At 36.4% G+C, this 20,014-nt stretch overlaps 1 protein-coding gene across 2 annotated transcripts in view; it reads right to left on the bottom strand.

Annotated features, from left to right (window-relative positions):
• CNTN5 (contactin 5) overlaps positions 1–20,014 on the bottom strand; it is a 1,376,886-nt gene that overhangs the window by 769,260 nt on the left and 587,612 nt on the right. The window lies entirely within an intron of this gene.

The following is a 20,014-nucleotide window of genomic DNA, read 5'->3' as shown; positions in this document are numbered from 1 at the left end:
CCAGATACAAAACTAGCTAAGAATGCAGGGTAATCTTTAAAGATTTTGGAAGCAATGTTTCTGATTAATTATGTGATTCCCCATAGCCTTCTTCAAACATTTTTTTCTATCTTCTGTCTCTAAAAATAAATTTCATGCAATGTTTCTCAATGGAAAACATATCTACCACTCATGTTTTTCAATTAAATGAAAACCATAACATTATATAACAATTATTATATTAACAAGTTACAGAAAAGTACCTACTAGAAACATAAAGGTCATAATTTCTGTGTGTTAATCTACTAAAACATCTATTTTTTCTAGATCCCATGCTTTCTTCAAACATTAAGATTACTAATTTGTAAATCCATAAGTCATACACCCTCTACTTTGCTAAATGTGATGAGTCCATTCAGAATATGTTTATAGAATGAGTCTTTTGAGAAAGAAAGGAGAAATGGGCAAGAATCTGATAAGACAATGGACAACAAGCAAAACTAGAGATCTTTGCAAATGATTGGTACCTGTCTGCTTCAATGCATTTTTCTTCCCTCCCCTCCCCAACCTATTCAAATACTCTTTCTTCTTCTGAATTCTTCTGTGAATTACTTGGTAAGTGTGCCAGGAATGGCTTAAGAAAGATTTCTAGTGAAGCTACAATGAATATAAGGAATTCCTATACCACAGAGACCTGCAGGCATTTTCTACTCCTTAGTCAATATGTGATCATTCAGTCCAGAAGTCTGTGCTGTGGTTTTGCAGTTTGTGTGCCTTCAAATTTCATATGCTGAATAGTAAGGTGATACTATTAAGAAGCAAGGTCTTTGTAGAGCTGATTAGATCAGGAGAGTAAAGGACTAAAGGGTAGTGCTCTTCACAACAAGAAGCCAGAGAGCCACCTGTCCCGTCCACCATGTGAGCACAGAGGTGAATGGGGCCATCCATGTGAAGGCAGGTCTTTACTAGGCACCAAATCTCAAGATGACTTGCTCTTGGACTTCCCAAGTTCCAGAACTTTGAGGACTACATTGTTGCTTATGAGTCACCCAGTTTGTGGTCTTTAACATCATGACAACTTAAAAGAACTAAGATTATCCACACCCTCCATGAATGAGAATATAGGATGACTTTTTTATCTGGTTTATGCACAGCATCTGGGAGATTACCCCAGAAAAACATGCAACATATTTTACAGAAAAAAAATACTATAAATCAAAGAAAAAAAGATTTCCATGTCAAAAAGGAAAAAAAAATCCATGCATAGTAATACATTTATAATAAGGTCTGATTTTTTTTCATTTCTTCAATTATCAGTTTAAACATCTGGCAGATATCCCTTACCCTGCACTGGATGGCATTCTCAGTGAGTCCACAACTTCCCATCCCCTTTAAGGAATTAGAATAAGACATGATTTGACAATTAGGATTCATTTTTAGAAAACAGACATCCTTCAGTATCCAAGAGAAATCGATGCTAGAATGTCCTGCAGCTTCTAAAGTTTCTTACATAAGATGGTGTAATAGTTGCATATAATCTATACCTATCTTCCTGTGTATGGCTAAATCATCTCTAGATTATGTATAATACCCAATACAATGTAAATATTACATAAATCATTGTGATATTCTTGTTTAGGGAATGCCAAGGAAAATCTATCTGTACATATTTAATACAGATATTTTTCTTCCTGAATATTTTCAATAAGTCTTTGGTTAAAACTATGGGCCCAGAACCCAAGGGAATGGAGGGCTTACTGAACTAATATCTCTCTCACTGTTTCAATAACAAATATTTATGTCTTAGGGACCAGTTTAGCTAGTGGCTAACACATTCATGAAGATGCCCACAGCCTTTCTCAGAGTACCTGAGTTCCATTTCCAGCTCCACACCTGTTTCTGGCTTCCTAATAATGCTGGCTATGGGAAATAACAGGGAGGGATCAACTAGTTGGATTCCTGCCAGTCTTGTCAGAAACCTGGATTATCTTTCTGGCTCTCAGCTTTGGCTCCAGCTGAGAGATTTGGTATTTGGGATGCAAACCAGCACAAGATAGAGTACTCTGTGTGTCCCTAATAAACTAAAAAACAAAACAACTTAATCTCTTTTCCTCCTCCTTCCTTCTTACTCCAGATCAAACTTTCCTTTATGCTAGGGTATCTGTAGGAGAGCAAAACTGATTATACGTATTTTTAGCCTGTTTGATCTTTATCTCTCTCCTTTTCTGAATAATCTAAGTTTTTGTTGGAAAGATAAGGGCTCCAAGCCAGCTGACTGGCACAGTCATAATGTGGTACCAGGACTGTCTGTAGGAGTTCGCAAGACGTTGATTCCTCAGGGGGTTGTACCTGCTGGTTCTCTGGAGGCCCTCTGATCTTCCACACTGCCTTACTCCTGGTCATGGCAGTCTGTTCTGACTGCTGTCTTGCTGATGTCTTCCTCTCAGTTCCTGCCCCTGGCGTCTGACATTTACTCCGTCTAGACTCCATCAAGACGGCTTCAACTTCACTATCCCTGCGACATCAGTCTGTCCCATAGAGAGTTCTGCACCCTTACCCTTGCAAAGTGGACTTTTCCCCCACTACCCCTTCATCTCACTGTGCTGCAACAGTAGTTCTTACCAACTTGATGACTTCAGGCACCCATTCTCAGTCTTCAGAAGACTTATCAGGCTGTTTCTGATTATATCATTGGGGTTGTTGTTCTTTAGTGACCTTTTAGTAACACAATAAAAGTGTCTCCCTTCTCCCCATACATGCTCCTATCACAAGGTCTGGATCTGTAGCTTCCTCTTTTGTCGGAGGGAAGTTTGCCTTGCTCTTTATCCTCAGGGAGAGGAAGAGAAAACTCAGATCACTGCCATCAGCTTTATACACTCTGATGAATTAATTTCCTACCTCTCTTTCTGGTGATTTAAGTTGAACCAGATATGATATATTTTTGTAAAATACTATATGGATGTATCTAGAACTGTACTTTTAACTACTAGTACACTTAATGTTTGCTTTTCTTAATTTGGGGCCTTTAGCAAAATTTAAGATGATTAAAAACAACCATAGAATGTAAAAAATAATTTAGGTAATGTAGCCTAAACCATTGTGTTACAAAAGAAAATGGTGAATCGTCTAAAGCCAATAATCAGAAATAAGTTATAATTCTCCATTTTTCCCTAAAAACATGCTATTTGGCAATTTGAAAGGAATCATTTCTAGAAGCTTATTAGGAAACTATACTTAAAGCAAGGTTCTGACCATATACATATTCTTGCAGAATGTAATCATCTAAATTCATGAAAAGACTATTTTGTAATCAAGTCTGTGTTATTATATTTAAAATGTCTCTTTGGTTGGAATCCAAAACTTTAAATTCTTGCCTACTTATGTTTCATATAAAAGATGCTAGTGTCTTACTTTTTCTACTCATTCACTGAATTCTATTTGACAATAATTATTCCTTACATGCATATTTTGTTATTACTACTTTCAAAATAATCTCTTTAAAGTATGTATTTATATTGCTGAATACACTATTCTTCAGACAGAATCCTTTTTATCCCTTATATCCAACAGATATCAAGTCCACTAGATGAATCCATATATTGTTTCTAACTTTCAGTATGTTCTTTCAAGTCTGTTTTTCTACCCATGACCATTGTCCATATCCATGTTTTGCAATCCTCTATTATTGAAGCTAATAAAAAACTGCTACTATTTTTAATAGTTTAATTTATAGAACCATAGACCTAAAAATTGGCAAGGGGACACCATTTATATAATCTGTTTGATGAAGTCCCATGATAAAAAATTATCTTCACACATGATCATATAACTCATACTTCATCTCCTTTAAAGGAAACTGACAAAGTCTCTAAAGAGAGCCAATCCACCAGTACTAGCTACTTAGAATGATCTTGGTTTTAGACAAATTAATTCTACCTCTTGCCTTTCCATAGCATCTACTGGTCCCATTTCAATCATTTTCTTAATTTGTTTTACTTGAAATGTAGTGTTACAGACGGAGACACACACGTATATACAGGGAGACAGACACTGACCTTCCATCCTCTCGTTCACTTCTCAAAAGTGATGTGAAATGGAGCAACCAGGACTCAAACCAGTGCCCATACAAGACAAGGGCAAGCAGACACACAAATAACCTGCTGTGCCACAATGCTGGCCCCTATTTCAATCTTTTGGAGTAAGTCTACACTGTATTCCTGACAAATTTTTAGCTATTTATAGCATTTGTATATAGCATTAGCCTTTGGAGTCTCTGTCTTTTCAGCTAAGATTCCTGGCTATTGGCTACGTGACAATATTTGGTAACTATGGGAAACTAGAAGCTCTAAATCTCACTCAGAGAGTGGGATACAGAATATCACCATGCTTTATTAGGCAAAAAGGTTATTTTCTTCACAGTCTTCATATATTGCCATGTACCACCGCTGTTGCTTGTTATTAGAAGCTATACAAAGGCCAACCCTTGATATTTCAAATAAAGACAGTTTGAAATAGAAAGTCATTCTGAATATAAAAGAAAGTGGTCAAACTACTCTATGGGTTTATCAACAGGTGTTATATACCTAGAGTTGAACTAAAATAAGTCATTTTGCCTTCCCTTGTAAGAAATTCTATCTTATAGTCCTGAATATTTTACTCATTGACATATAAAGAACAAAAATCAATTCAATGAAAGTTGTATGAAGAAGTAGGAAATGTTCCAGATTGTTGGTCAAAAATGTCTCCAAATATCAGCTGAATCTTTAAATTAGTTTTCATTTCAGCCACCTCTATTATGACATGGTTTTAGGGTTTTCTATCATTTTGTTTACTCTCTTCTGAATACATTTGTGATTTTCTGTTTCCATGATATAAATGAATCCAGAACTGAACATAAGAAAAGTAACATTGTTAGCATGTAAACACAATGCAAATCTAACCTTTCTGTTATTGTGGACATTGTTAATAATGCTGGAGATCTTGTTACTTTTTTGATAGGCATTTGCTAGTAGTGACTCATAATGATGTCAGTAAATAGCTCTGGCATACTCATATCTAAACTATTTAGTTTTGACTATCCCAAAACACTACAATTGCAATGTTTTTTTTTTCCTTTCTTGACTACACTTTATGTTCTATATTCCATAAAGCTGCAAGGATGAATTTCTACACTTGATCTTAGCCAAAAGGCCGAGAAGCAATGAGGATGAACTTCTAATGTGTTTTCAAATTGCCTCTTAACAAATTATGACCCATCCATTGCCATTCTCTTGATTTCATCACCTATCTCCTCCTGCATATACTTCCTTCATTCTTTTCTATTTCAGCCCTTCTTGATATCATTAAGTCTGTTCCTTATTGAAGGTTTTGACTCTTGCCTTCTCCTTCCTGCTTAAGTACTTCCCTCTATTCTGGCCCTCTAGATATTTATGTTGCTTGCTTTTCTACATTAATCAAGTTTTTCCTTAAAATACCTGGATATAGTGATCTCTTTTATCATTGTATATAAAACATCACTTTACCATCTGGGTGACAACCACATCACTATCCTTTTATTGTAGTTAATTTTATGATAATTATCTCAATTATGTCTTATAGTATCCTTCTTTGAACTGTCTGTTATCTCTATTAGAATATGAGTTCTATATGGACAAGGATTTTGTCTCATTCACTGCTACATTCTTAGTATCTAGAAAAATGTCTACAAGTCAGTAAATATTCAAATAGAGACAAATAAACTATACCGAAAGATTCTTAAATTTATTATGCCACTGGGATTAAGAATGAGAATAGTCTTAAACTTTTTTTTCTCTAATCTCATCCTTAACAAACAGTATCTTAGACAAATTATATAGGTTACTTGAATTTTTTTATCTATAGCTATGATGTCTTTTAGAGGACAAACTGAACCATAAATGAAACAAGTGTTGCTTCACAGAATCCCAATTTTTTCAAGTCAATTTCTTCAAGGTTATTTCAGGAACAAATAAGGATGCTTGGTCCAAGCTGAAATAGTTCTTTCTGAATTTAGGCATTAAACAAAAATAGCTTTAGGCCAGCAAGTGCACTGTCAGCCACTGCATCTGTCTGAAATACTATAGAGGAGCAAACAGAGAGGCACATAAGCCAAATGCCTATTTAGAGACTTTAGGACCTCTTCAGGCAAATTCTACCAGGTCTTGGGCTGACTGAAAAGTGGGTGAAATTAGGCATGATTGAAAGGACTATTCAAAGATTCTTACCGTCTTTTTCTTTTGTGTCACATTGTTTTCTTTAAAAATTTTTACCGGTTGGTTTCTGAATCCCCTGAACTAACCTAAGATAATTAATAATGTTTTAATCAGGTCTTCAGGACATGCAAAATAGTCCCAACTTAATTCTTGGTATTGAAAAAAAAATCATAATGACCAGATTAGACAATCCAAAATTATCTCATTGGTACATTTTCTAACTAGAAATTACAACTAGGAACATAACTTATGCCTCTCTTAGCCCAAGAAAAGCACCAAACAAGTGAATTCTTTCATTTAAAAATATATACACCATACTTCACAGTAAGCATGATACTATGTCCTGAGTATGAAACCACTTAGAGCAGATACAGTCTCTCTCTTTATAAAGGAGATGATCTTATACTTTTATATAAACATAAATTAAAACTGCAGTATATGCATGTTCTATAAAGGAATGTATCATCACTTAACAGCATCTTTATTCCTGATCTAGATCATTTATAGTGTTCCAGCAAATGCTACAATGAGTTTTAGGCCCAGCTACCAGCATAGATACTGACTTGAACACATCATTGAGAACAGTTAAGTTCTCAACAACAACAGGCTATACGATTAGAATGAAAACCATTCATTTCTTTCTTTCTTTCTTTATTTTTTTTTTTTTTTCTTTCTTTCTTGACAGGCAGAGTGGACAGTGAGAGAGAGAGAGAGAAAGGTCTTCCTTTTTCCGTTGGTTCACCCCGCAATGGTTGCTGCGGTCAGCGCACCACGCTGATCCGAAGCCAGGAGCCAGGTGTTTCTCCTGGTCTCCCATGCGGGTGCAGGGCCCAAGCACTTGGGCCATCCTTCACTGCACTCCCGGGCCACAGCAGAGAGCTGGACTGGAAGAAGAGCAACCGGGACAGAATCCGGCGCCCCAGCTAGGACTAGAACCCGGGGTGCCGGCGCCGCAGGCAGAGGATTAGCCTATTGAGCTGCAGGCGCCGGCCAAAAACCATTCATTTCTTAATGCTAGAGATAAAAGTTAATTTGGTTGACACATATGTCAAATAAATATCACCAAATATAGAAACTGTAAAGTTTGAAGAAATCCTACAACTATCACAAAAGATTTCCCTAGAACTAAAGTAAAAAGAAGATAACATAGCATTTAATTCGTTTTCATTTTCACGATTAGTTGCATATCATCTCTTTGGGTCATAGGAAATCTATATATTTTGTTTGAAATCAAGGACAGCAGAATTCTTGCCTACATTTCTTCTGCGTCTCAATTGTGTCTGCTTGCTTAGATGCTCCATGAATGTAATTATCTCTGCAGTTTACGTATCAGAGTAGACCTGTATTTGAATCAATGACAAAGCAAACAAGCTTTTCTTGCTGAAAAAAATTGCTCAAGTGACTATATAGGGGCACTTGCTGATGCTTAGTAGTAAAATCATCCTGTAATAGACATTGATATGCTACAGTTTTATTATAATAGAAATTTATCTCAGTTTTAACAAAATAGTTACTGTGAACATTCACTTACATGTTCTTGTGGACACATGATATATAAAAATTTTTGAGCATTGTTTGAGAAAAAGATCCTATTTATATATTTGTTTTCTCAACATTAGTTCTGTCATTGTCGAAAACAATGATGCCAGTAAGAGTCAGCCTAGTTTAATAAGCACAAGATAACCTTTCATGGCATAGTGGCACTTTCTAGATACAAAACACTTTGAAGTACATCACTTAACTCCTTAGCTGATACTCAAATGGAAAAGTATGTTTCCATAAAATGTTTCACTGTAAAAGAAATTATCTCTAGTTGACCTAATAAACTAGTTAATTCTCTTTAATCTTTAATTCACTGAGCCATCATATATTTACCCTCATTTTTCTTGGATGCTGAACCTGACTCTCTAGTTCATGGTCTAATTTTGCATTGCTGCAGGATTTGCTGACAATTACAGATACCTTTTATCATTTTGCTTGCCATTAAGATAAAAAATAACAAAACTCACTAAACTCTGGTCACCCACCTCCTACCCCTCACTGACAAGGAAAAATTAAATTGTCTTCTGATTAATTGCATGCCTAACACCGCCAGTGCCCAGCTGATAAGCGTCAACTTGCATTCCCTCATTGAAGTAGTCTCCATTATCATCTTGAATTCCTCAGGGAACAACACAATGTACAAATACATAATTTAAGAATGATCATGGAGGAGCCATAACCCATCTCCCTTTCTCAACTGCAACAGGCTAGTCAGAATTAATGCTATCAGGCACCTGTTTCTGAAATACTTGTGTTTTCATTTGCCTTTGTTAGTTCTTAGGCAGCACAAACTGGCAGTGACAAAGTTCTGTGCGATTTACTACCCTGCTACCTATGAGGATATAGTATTTGTATAAGCTTATCAATGGCAGACACCCTGTTCAACAGTACATCATCCTCTTGGCAGAAGGAACAAACTGTCACCTTTCCAATAAACTGGATTTAACCCCAGAGAGGAGAATGAGGTCAAAGCAGAGGAAAAAATCCTTTACTTGCTGTTTTCTTACTTCAGTTGGATCTGCATTTCAGAAGCAGGTAACTAGATGTACTTAACATACATCTAGGAAGGAGGTAATTGTAGTTCTAAACAATGGGGCTTTCTGTTTTATCTCACCTGTATGTTGTATGGTATTTTGAAAAGCACTACGACTGGAATCAGTGACATAATTCTACCACTCGTTATCATCTGCGTGACAGACTCTCCCTGAGACCTGTCTTTAGCATGAACAAACAATATTTACCTTGAACAAGGAACTGCACCACAGAATCTCCAAACCATTTTCCATGCTAAGACTTATAAATTTAGTATGGAAATTATTTTGTTCTGCGTAGAAGACAAATATTTATTTAATAGACCTAGTTAAATACTATTCTTTAGTCTTTAACAGAAATGTTTTGTTTTGTTTTTTGACAGGCAGAGTGGACAGTGAGAGAGAGAGAGAGAGAAAGGTCTTCCTTTGCCGTTGGTTCACCCTCCAATTGCTGCCACAGCCGGTGTACTATGGCCGGCGCACTGCGCTGATCCGATGGCAGGAGCCAGGTACTTCTCCTGGTCTCCCATGGGGTACAGGGCCCAAGCACTTGGGCCATCCTCCACTGAACTCCCTGGCCACAGCAGAGAGCTGGCCTGGAAGAGGGGCAACCGGGACAGAATCCGGCACCCTGACTGGGACTAGAACCTGGTGTGCCAGTGCCGCAGGCAGAAGATTAGCCTATTGAGCCGTGGTGCCAGTCTTAACAGAAATGTTTGTACATAAGTAGACTTGGAATACTGACCAATGTAAGTATTAGACAATCCTTTTTCCAAAAATCTCCAAATGATATTATGTTAATGAATCTAATAACAGATTCTAGCCTACTCTCATATTACTAATAGTATTTGTAGGTGACATATTTCCAATATCTTATCTCTCCTGATCTCAGTGTCCTCGCAGCTATTCTATTCAGTTCTCTATCACACTAGCCAAGAAACAGACTCATATTGACAACCTCATCGTACAAAAACCCTTTCCTAGGAATCCTATTTCATGACCTCCTCGCTGCTGCTGTTAACTTTTCCATCTCATTTCTTGCCTACACTTCCAAGGTTAACCAGGAGTACAGAAGAAAGGGTAAAAGCAATTAAAAAAGACTATGACACTAAATAAAGCTTACAGGGACACAAAGCCTAATAATGGGAAAAGAGAAAAAAGTGATCCCGTCAATCCTTGTGGGTGTCCACAGTCAAAACACCCTCACCTTGTTCTCTTCCCTCATAAAGATGTTCCTGTTGAAGGCAACATTAGCGGATGCTGTACATGGATTTGCAGTTCCATTTCATAGAAAGAAACCTATTCTTAACGAGTACTGTTGTCATACACATGCCCAAATGTTAAATACTCACACCAAAAGTAGAATCATTACTGACCAGAGTCCAAAAGGAGTCTAATGATTGAGAAACTTACTGGATGGGATGCATGGCAGACCAGAGCAAGTCAATTTAAATCTTAGATTTTGATGCTGTCTAACCTGAAGACTCAATGAAAGTGATTTATAAAGATGCACCAAGTTCAGGAAAATTGCTTAGCAGTTCAAAGGAGATAATTACTAGACTACATGGTTTCTTCTCTGTGCACAACTAGAAAATAAAATGCCCTTAAAGAATATTTTTTTCTTTACTTTTATTTTTATTTAATGAATATAAATTTCCAAAGTATGGCTTATGGATTACAATGGCTTCCCCCCCATACCGTCCCTCCCACCCACAACCCTCCCCTTTCCCATTCCCTCTCCCCTTCCATTCACATGAGGATTCATTTTCAATTCTCTTTATATACAGAAGATCAGTTTAGCATACATTAAGTAAAGATTTCAACAGTTTGCTCCCACACAGAAACATAAAGTGAAAAATAATAGATGATTTTTTAAATGATGATGAAATCAGATCAGACCTATTGTCATGTTTAATCCCAGCGAGAGTCATGTTGGGAATTGCTAATTTCTTCTTTTTTTTTTTTTTAACAGAAGATCAGTTTAGTATACATTAAGTAAAGATTTCAACAGTTTGCATCCCCATAGAAACACAAAGTGAAATATACTGTTTAAGTACTCGTTATAGCATTAAGCCTCAATGTACAGCACATTAAGGACAGAGATCCTACATGAGGAGTAAGTGCACAGTGACTCCTGTTGTTGACTTTACAAATTGACACTCCTGTTTATGGCATCAGTAATCTCCCTATGCTCCAGTCATGAGTTTCCAAGGCTGCGGAAGCCTTTTGAGTTCACCGACTCTTATCTTGTTTAGACAAGGTCATAGTCAAAGTGGAGATTCTCTCCTCCCTTCAGAGAAAGGTACCTCCTTCTTTGAATATTTTTAAAATATTTCTTTATCCAAAAGTCAGAGTTACAGAAGGAGAGAGAGGGAGAAACAGAAAAATCTTCCATCTGATGGTTCATTCCCTAAATGGCCACAAACAGCTGGAAGTAGTCTGGTCTGAAGCCAGGAGCCAGGAGCTTCCTTTGGATCTCCTTTGTGAGTGCAGGGGCCCAGGCACTTGGGCCATCTTCCACTACTTTTCCAGGTATATTAGCAGGGAGCCAGATCAGAAGTAGAGCAGCTAGAACCTGAACCAGAGCCTACATGGATGCCAGCCTGCTACGCCACATTACTGGCCCCAAGAATATTTACATGGAACACTAACATGGATTCTGACACAGTTGCAGCTGAAATCTTGATTTCTTTTAAAGCATACATAATCATTAGTAAGTTACAATAATTATGATCCTTCCTCAAATAATTCCCTGTATTTTATCCTACCATCTCAGTTGGACTGAATTTATTGCTGTCATATAGATAAAAAAATAAATTAATTAAATTTTAAAATATTATAAATCAGTAAATAAATTTAGGTTACAATGTCTTCCCTGGTACTGCAGCTGATGTGAAGACACAGGAATATTCAGTTTTATTTGTTATTAACTATAAACAGTATTATTGCTATTTCTTTTTTCTTTTTTTTTTGACAGGTATAATTAGAGAGAGAGACAGAGAGAAAGGTCTTCCTTCCATTGGTTCACCCCATAAAAGGGCCACTATGGCCAGCGCTGCCCTGATCTGAAGCCAAGAGCCAGGTGCTTCCTCCTGGTCTCCCATGCAGGTGCAGGGCCCAAGCACTTGGGCCATCCTCCACTGCCTTCCCGAGCCACACCAGAGAGCTGGACTGGAAGAGGAGCAACCAGGACAGAATCTGGCACCCCAACAGGGACTAGAACCCGGGGTGCCAGCACCGCAGGCAGAGGATTAGCCTAGTGAACTGCGGTGCCAGCCTATTGCTATTTCAATATAAAGCAAGCATAAAAATAAAATTCCTAACTATGTGATGGAGCTAAAAATAGGCACAATTTTTTGTACTCATTTATATGCATTCTATAATGCATATCTGCAAGAACCTTCTTCAAAAGGTTAATTCTGCTTCACACCCTTTGAATCTGTTTTTGGTCCATGAAACATGAATAAAGAAGTGGCTTGAAAAGTGATTGCCAGTTGGAGTTTGGCATTTCTGGAAAAAGTTGTCAACTACAATGTAGCATAGAGCTTGGGCTAGCCTGCTGAAAGATCACCGATGGGACTAAATCATTCCCACCATCTTTGTTAACAATGAGTCATTACCAGTGACGTGCTGAGTCCAAACTACAGCATCCCAACCTGCTTTGCAAAACATCATTGGAACCGAAGAGACCAGCCCCCAAGAGTCTACCAAGAAAGTAGAAACACCAAGCTTACCTTAGGAATTGTGAGGGTAAAAATACTTTGGCTATGCTTGTTATGCTGCCAAAGTTAATTAATACAACCTGTTATAGTCATGTACATTGGACTTTAAATGGACTGAATTTCTCTCTACAGTATTTTCTCCAAGCTTAAAACAACACACATCTGCAAATATACACACACTCCAAGTTTTCATCTTCTCCAATATTTGTTATTTTTCCATCCTTCTCAGAAGACAAATTTTACAATAATTGTTTCCTCCTTAACAATCTAAAAAACTTTCTGGGGCTGGCTCTGTGGTGTAGTGGTTAAAACTGCCACCTGCAGTGCTGGCATCCCATATGGGCCCCAGTTCAAGTCCCGGCTGTTCCACTTCCAATCCAGCTCTCTGCTACAGCCTAAGAAAGCAGTAGAGTATGGCCCAGGTCCTTGGGCCCCTGCACCTGCGTCAGAGACCAGGAAGAAGCTCTTGGCTCCTGGCATTGGATCGACCCATCTCCAGCCATTGCTGGAGCAATTCACATTAGAGAGTGAACCAGCGGATGGAAGAACTCTCTCTGCTTCTCTGTAGCTCTGCCTTTCAAATAAATAAATAAATACATCATAAAAAACCCTTTCTGTTATAAGACTGGTGTTTTCAATACATTAAAGGTAACCATTCTTTTAATTCAATGAGAATTTTAGAGCAATAACTTTCTCAATGTATTGCCTCTGCTGACCACCCCTTTCAGGAGATACCCTGTTACCAACCCTTTTATAGAGTTACCCAAAACACTTAATTCATCTTCCATTCTGTTCCATATGTATACTCTCTTTCCTCTTAAAAGGAACAAATGATACTCAGGATGTCTCCCTTGCCATACACCCGCCCCCATACACATGAGCATTTATTTATTTACATAACCGCTGGATGGTTATTTCCTTTCCTATAGCTTCAAATATCATCCATCTTTCACTGAATCTCAAAGTCTTATCTCACATCTCCTAAGTTTTAGACATCTTTATGTGTGTGCTATAGATATCTGAAACTCAATGTGTGCATTGTGGAGCTCAAACCAGTAACTCCCACTTCATTCACCATCCATGGCAAAGGCAAAAATCATTTACACCAATAAATGAGAAACTAATTCCTCTAATAATAAATATTTAGTCAGTTACCAAGTCTTAAAGATTTCATATCCAATATGCATTTAAATTTCTCACATTTTGTGCATGTCCTTTGCTAATGTCCTAACTCAGGCATTTGTCGTAGTTTGTTCAGATCAAGCATTCAGAGTGCTTTCTTAGTCTACTTATTTCTTGAATACTTTAAGCATGTCCTATTTCTGCAGCAATGAGAATGACAGCATTATAAATTTATATTTCCTTTATAGATTAAATCTCTTTAAAAAGGGCAACTTTTCAGAGCTACTTCTGTGACTGCAATTTCTCAAAACCATCAGCTCAAAATAATCAAGATGCCAAAAAAGGCATATCTTGAAATGGCATATTCTAGTCTAAGATCCTGGAAATCTGAGTTTTTAATGTATTTTTCTGTTATGACAGCTTAGCCAGGATTTCACATCACATTTACTCATCATGCTCCTTAATCTTTCTATCTGTGACAGTTTCCTCATCATTCCTGCTTTTTGATGACCTTGAAGTTCATGTGTTTTCCTCATCATGTGCTTATTAAAGTGCTCGTTAGCTGGAGCTTGCCTCATATTTGCCTCATGATATTTCTGGGTGCCAGTGAGGCCCAATTTTATATACAGGTGCCAGTGAGGCCTCATTTTATTCATGTTGTATCACTGATAAATAGTATCACCCTAAATTATCTCTGCTGATGTTGACCTAGATTCCCACTTGACTGAAGCAGTGTTCATCAGGTTTGTCCACTGTCAAAAGTATTCTTTTATTCCTGTTTTCTCTTCAATATACTGTGTAAAAAAGCCACTATGTGTAGTATACATTTAAGGAGAGGAATGTTACATACCACCTCAAGGAGGACACATCCACGTAAGTTATTTGAAATATATCAACATGGAGATTTCCTTATTCTCCTGATTCAGTGGTTCAAATTTTTTCACTGAGAGCAATATGGACTTATGGAAATTTCTTCTTTTGCCTTTTAGTTATAACCCAATACTTTATTTCTTGCTCAAAGTTTTATCAAAGTTGGTTACTGGAAATTCTTTTAGCTTCTGTCCATTTCACCTAGCATTCTTGTTATGTTCCTTATTTTTTTATTTGGTTTCCTTTAGTTCTTTCTTTCTTTCTTGAAATATAGGATACTCAAGACTTATTTATGTATTTTTTACACCATATCTTATAAAAAGCAACTTTCCTAACTAGTTTTAGTTTTTTTTAAAGTAGAAAATGATATTAGCAACCAAAATCTTCAAACTTTGTATGCTGGTTTGTGCTGGGATACAGTAGAAGCCGTATCAGTTGACAGATTAATGAAGCATAAACAACAATGAAATGGGTATGTTTATACCTAAGATACACATGTGTATAAATATTTCTCATTTCTCATTGATCTATATTTGGTCAACAATGAGCTTATACTGAAGTCTTGACCTATAGGACACTACCATTTGTATCATCCTGTCCTCTCCCCTTGCTTATCTGTGACTTTCCACTCCAGCAATGATAAACCCAGACCCGGCCATCCACCACCCATTGACTTCATTGTTCAATTCCAGTATGCGTGTATATTGTTTTCAAAACTGCCAATGGGAAACTATATTATTAACTAGATTTCAATGTTTAAGGACAGTATTGTTGGCTTTTAGTTTTGCCGACCTGTTTCCAAAGTTATTTAGGTTATTTACTTTTTTCTACCCTACTAAGTGAGGTTGTTTTTCCCATTGGTAATACAGTTAGATCATTTTTCATATAAATGTGTATACATACATTTATATTCTTTTTCACATATTATACATGTATTCTTCATTTAGTATTGACCATCTGTCCTTCTAAATGATGTTTTAGTTTATAAAAAGATGACCCAAACTCTGTGCTATAAAATTCTGTATCATTTTGATGAGTACACATCATGCACCCTCCATTATAGTTGCATACACAGTAGTTTTGCCACCCTACAAAATGTCCTTTTCTTCATTTACCCATTCAACCAACCCCCTGATGTCAGTCTCCAGCAATCACTGATATGTTTACAGTCTCTAGAGTTCTTTCCATCCCAGAATGTCATATAAATGGAATCATATAATATATAGCCTATTCAGACTAGCTTCTTTCAATATATATAAATATATATATATATATATAGGATCTATCTATTTGTTCTTGTGACTTGATAGTTTTATTACTGGATATTATCCTATTATATAGATATTACACTGTTTATACATTGTTATTGAAGAACATCTGTATTACTTTGTTTTTGCTTATCATTAATATAATTCCTATAAACATTCATATGGAACTTTTTATATGGATATAAGTTTTTAAATCAGATAGGTAAATGCCTAGGATTGAAACTCCTTGATCAAATGGCAAGACTGCAGTTTTGTAAGCATCTCCCCAACTATCTTTCATGCTGATTGCAGCATTTTACATTTTCAGGATCAAGGATTAAATGTTCCTATTGTTCCTTAGAGGCAGGAGAGAAACAGGACTCAGTAAACATCTCCTGACCTGTGTTTATCCCTTAACTGTGTATCCATTTCCAGAACCAAGCAAATCAAGAGCAAGGAATGTCTGGACCCTAATCACTAAAGATTCCCTATTACCTTGTTAGGGACTTCCCCAAGGTACCCACCTGCCCAGAACAGCCTAAAGAGAGTGGCATATGCCCCTCGTAGGACAATGTTCGTGAGCAATACCACCATTTTGAGTATGATATTGTCGCTCCCCCTCTTCGTGGAGGAACGACACAGGACCCTGCGCTGTTCTTTCGTCTGCTCGGCCCTCCCCAGGTTTGCTGCTGGTTCTTCCCGGGTTGGCTACCGTCCCTTCCACCTCCATGGAAGGGCGGTTCCCCCTGCCACATTCCCCACTTCCGCGGGGGAGCGGCACACCGCCGGCCGGCTCTCTCGGGGGCTGCACAGATGTTCCCCTTAGATGTTCCCCTTAGATGTTCCTGGTGCATGTCGTCTCTCTCCTCCTTTATAGTCCTCTTCCGCCAATCCCAACTCTGCTACCCACACGCCGAGTACGCTGCTCTCCTCCAATCAGGAGCAGCTCCTGCAGCTTGTCAAGTTGGTGAGAGGCAGCTGGGTAGAAGCTGTTGCCTCCTCTCCCAGCGCCATATTGTGGGAGAACAGATGCATAGAATAAGTCTTAATTCCAGTAACTTAGTCTAGTCCGAGTTGCTCCCCACAGATATGTGTGTGTAGGGGAGGCTACAAAACAAATAACAGTCTATGCTTAAAACAGAAAACTGGATACAAATCTAAACATTAAGTGAGGGGAAGGAGCCAGATCTTCAGGGCAGCTGCAAATCAAAGGGTAAACCACCACTCTTCCCCAACAGATAACCACCTGCCTTTCCAGCCAGTTCACTCCCTGGGAAGCCATTGGGTAGAACCACTTTCCACTGTGCTATCTTCCAGTGTTCATTCACGATTCCCCAATAAACCTTATCTGGAATTGTATTTTGGCTTCTCAATTGTTTGCAAGCAAGCTTAAGAATCTGGAATTCATAACACAACATTCTCACCAATATTTGGCACTGTTTTTATGAATTTTTGCTTTGTTTTCTATTTTAGCCATTTTGAGATGTGTAGTGTTAGTTCTTTAATCATGTATCTATTTTTAGTATGAGGCTATAGGTCCTTGGGCAAGTTGACAACCTTTCATTAATAAAATAGCCACTTTGAGAACACGGGGTTCTGTACAAGTTTCTTTTATATTTCTTAAATACACTGAAGACAATCCATCTACACACACACACACACACACACACACACATTTTCTTCAATCAGTCTTTGCTGGTTCAAACCACAGGAGCAACATAAGATGTGCTCAGAATCTACAGCATAATTATGCTCATTTTTAGAGAAAGCATTCCACTCAACGTGCAAATAAGCCCTATCATGTGTACTCAGATACAAGAGCAACAACCAAAGAATATGAAATAACAAAAATAGTGAGCTGAATATTAAATGTAAGTATCATTCAGTTAAGAACAGAAGATCAACTTTACTTCCAGTAAAGGATGTTAAAAGTGAATGTGAAAGATTTTGATACAATTATTCTTGAAAACAGATCATTGCTAATATCAATGTTTAAGAATCTATAACAGAGATGAAATTAACCCATTTTAAAAAATAACTGATACACTTGATCCATATTAAAGGCAAGTATGATGACTAAAGATTACATTCCATGTAACCATTAGAAACATCCTTTTGATTTTAACTTTTCTTTCTGCTTTTCCTATCACATTTAAATGCCACTCACAACCAAACTCAGTGTAATTATTACTATCTTTCAGTGTTTTATTTACTCCAGGCAAAGAAGATGAAGCTGATTCCATCACAAACCTGAAATCTAGTCATCATGGACCCTGCCTCTGAGTGGTTTTTCTATTTCCATACCAGAGAGAAATATATCTTTTGCAGTGACTGTTTGGACAGTGTTTGCCCAGTCCAAGAAAACAGCATTTGGAGGTATTATTGCTCAAAGGCTACCACTCCCCATCCATCTGACACTGGCAGATTAATAAGTGGAAACACTGGAACCAAGTTAAATTTCTATTTTAGATAAAATTAAATAAAACATCACATAGAACATAATAGAACTAAAAAACCATTTGTGTGTGATGAAATTCAAACCTGATTAGATGTCTTTCATTTTATCTTTCATCATTTATCAGTATATGAGTTCAAGAGGAGAAAAACATCATAAAAGAAATAGATTGACATCAGCAAGGAAGATAGTAATAATGCAAAGAAAGGAAAAACCTAAGATAGAAGAAAATATCTAAAGATTTTTTTCTTTTTTAAGCAACCATAATATTGATGAGCCACATCCATTTAACTTGTAAAGGGTTGAAATTATTTCCCTTTTCATGTCAGAGATACCAGCTTACAGAGACCTCATGCTAACAGTCATGTTTCTGATTAATCCGGTTTTACCTATAAATACTATATCTCACATTTAATACAAATAATATTATTTGGTTTGTTGTTTTGAAGTAATTTAATTGCTAACATTACATGAGGAAGGGAATTATGATATATTTTAAAAAGCATTTAAAATATAAGTATGTTGTAGGTATTACATTTCAATATGTGTAATTCATATGATTAAAATATTAAACTTATATCTGTATATAAAAATTGTCTAGATTTCAAACAAGGTTTTGAAGCAAAATCTGTAAGGTAAAGTAACTTTTTTGACTCTCAGAAAGACTACACATAGTTCAAGTACACCAGGGTTATTTTACAGATCCTGAAACATCTACAAAGACTGAAGAACAACTCTTGCAAAATTACAATCCAAAATCTGGTTCTAAAAGGGATTTACACTTACTTATTCTGCATTGGTTTTAGCTACCTGCCCTTATTTAAAGCATTCAGCTTTATTCACGATACACAATACAGGAAAAGTTAAGTTGTTTGGAAATTGTTAGGAGAATGAATTTCTTCAAATATATTTAGCATAGTTCAAGAATTCGTTGAATATCATATAAAAGTTAAGCATATTTGTAGTGATATATAAGTAATATGAATGTCCTAATCTTTATTTAGGTATATATTCTATATTATACATGGTTTCAAAAATAGAATTGTATCTTATTGTCTTCACATGGATATATATGTTACATATTTATGTCCAGTATATGCTAGAGTACTGAATAATCTTATATGCTTAAATGGATATATTGGCACAAAGAATTAAAATATGTTTATAAATAAGAACAATCTTTTGTTATTGTAAAATTATCAGCATTTCTATTCTAGATGCTCTCTTACCTTACACAATTCCTAATTTTATTCAACAAAAAGGCACTGATTAAATACAATCAAGCTGTAAATGTTACCCTCACAGCCACAATTTCTCTTCACTTTAAAATGAAGCCAAATAAACTCTGACACATTACATTTTAATTACATTATTACTCCAAAGAATGTAAACTGCTTTTGCAGAATAAAAGATCTAATTTACACCCAAGATATAGAACAATGAGTTTGACCAAAAGACTCAGGGAAGCTGAGACCAACAAGAAAAATGCAATGCATCAGGAATGCCTTTAAATGATATCATATATAATGACTAAGGTATGATTCTGCTTCTCTATGATGAAATTTAGCATGTAATAAGATATAATAAGAGATTTAGAATTACCTGGTATATATTACATATTTATATGAATGTTAATATGTATCATCAAGTCTTCTGACGTATCAATGTTTACATTATAAAAAAGTTTGATGTAAATACTTTGCCAACATTTATAATGTTTATTTTATTGATATATATATATATATGATGCTTTGTGATATTAACAGAGGCAAAATGGTTGTTTTCTTGTTCTTAATTTGAAAACTGTAAACATTGC

This window comes from Oryctolagus cuniculus, chromosome 1, assembly GCF_051225735.1.
Source record: "Oryctolagus cuniculus isolate XC-2025 breed Fujian yellow rabbit chromosome 1, ASM5122573v1, whole genome shotgun sequence".
Classification (NCBI taxonomy): Eukaryota; Metazoa; Chordata; class Mammalia; order Lagomorpha; family Leporidae; genus Oryctolagus; species Oryctolagus cuniculus.
The sequence above is the reverse complement of the archived record's forward strand: the minus strand, read 5'-3'. Positions and strand labels throughout refer to the sequence as shown.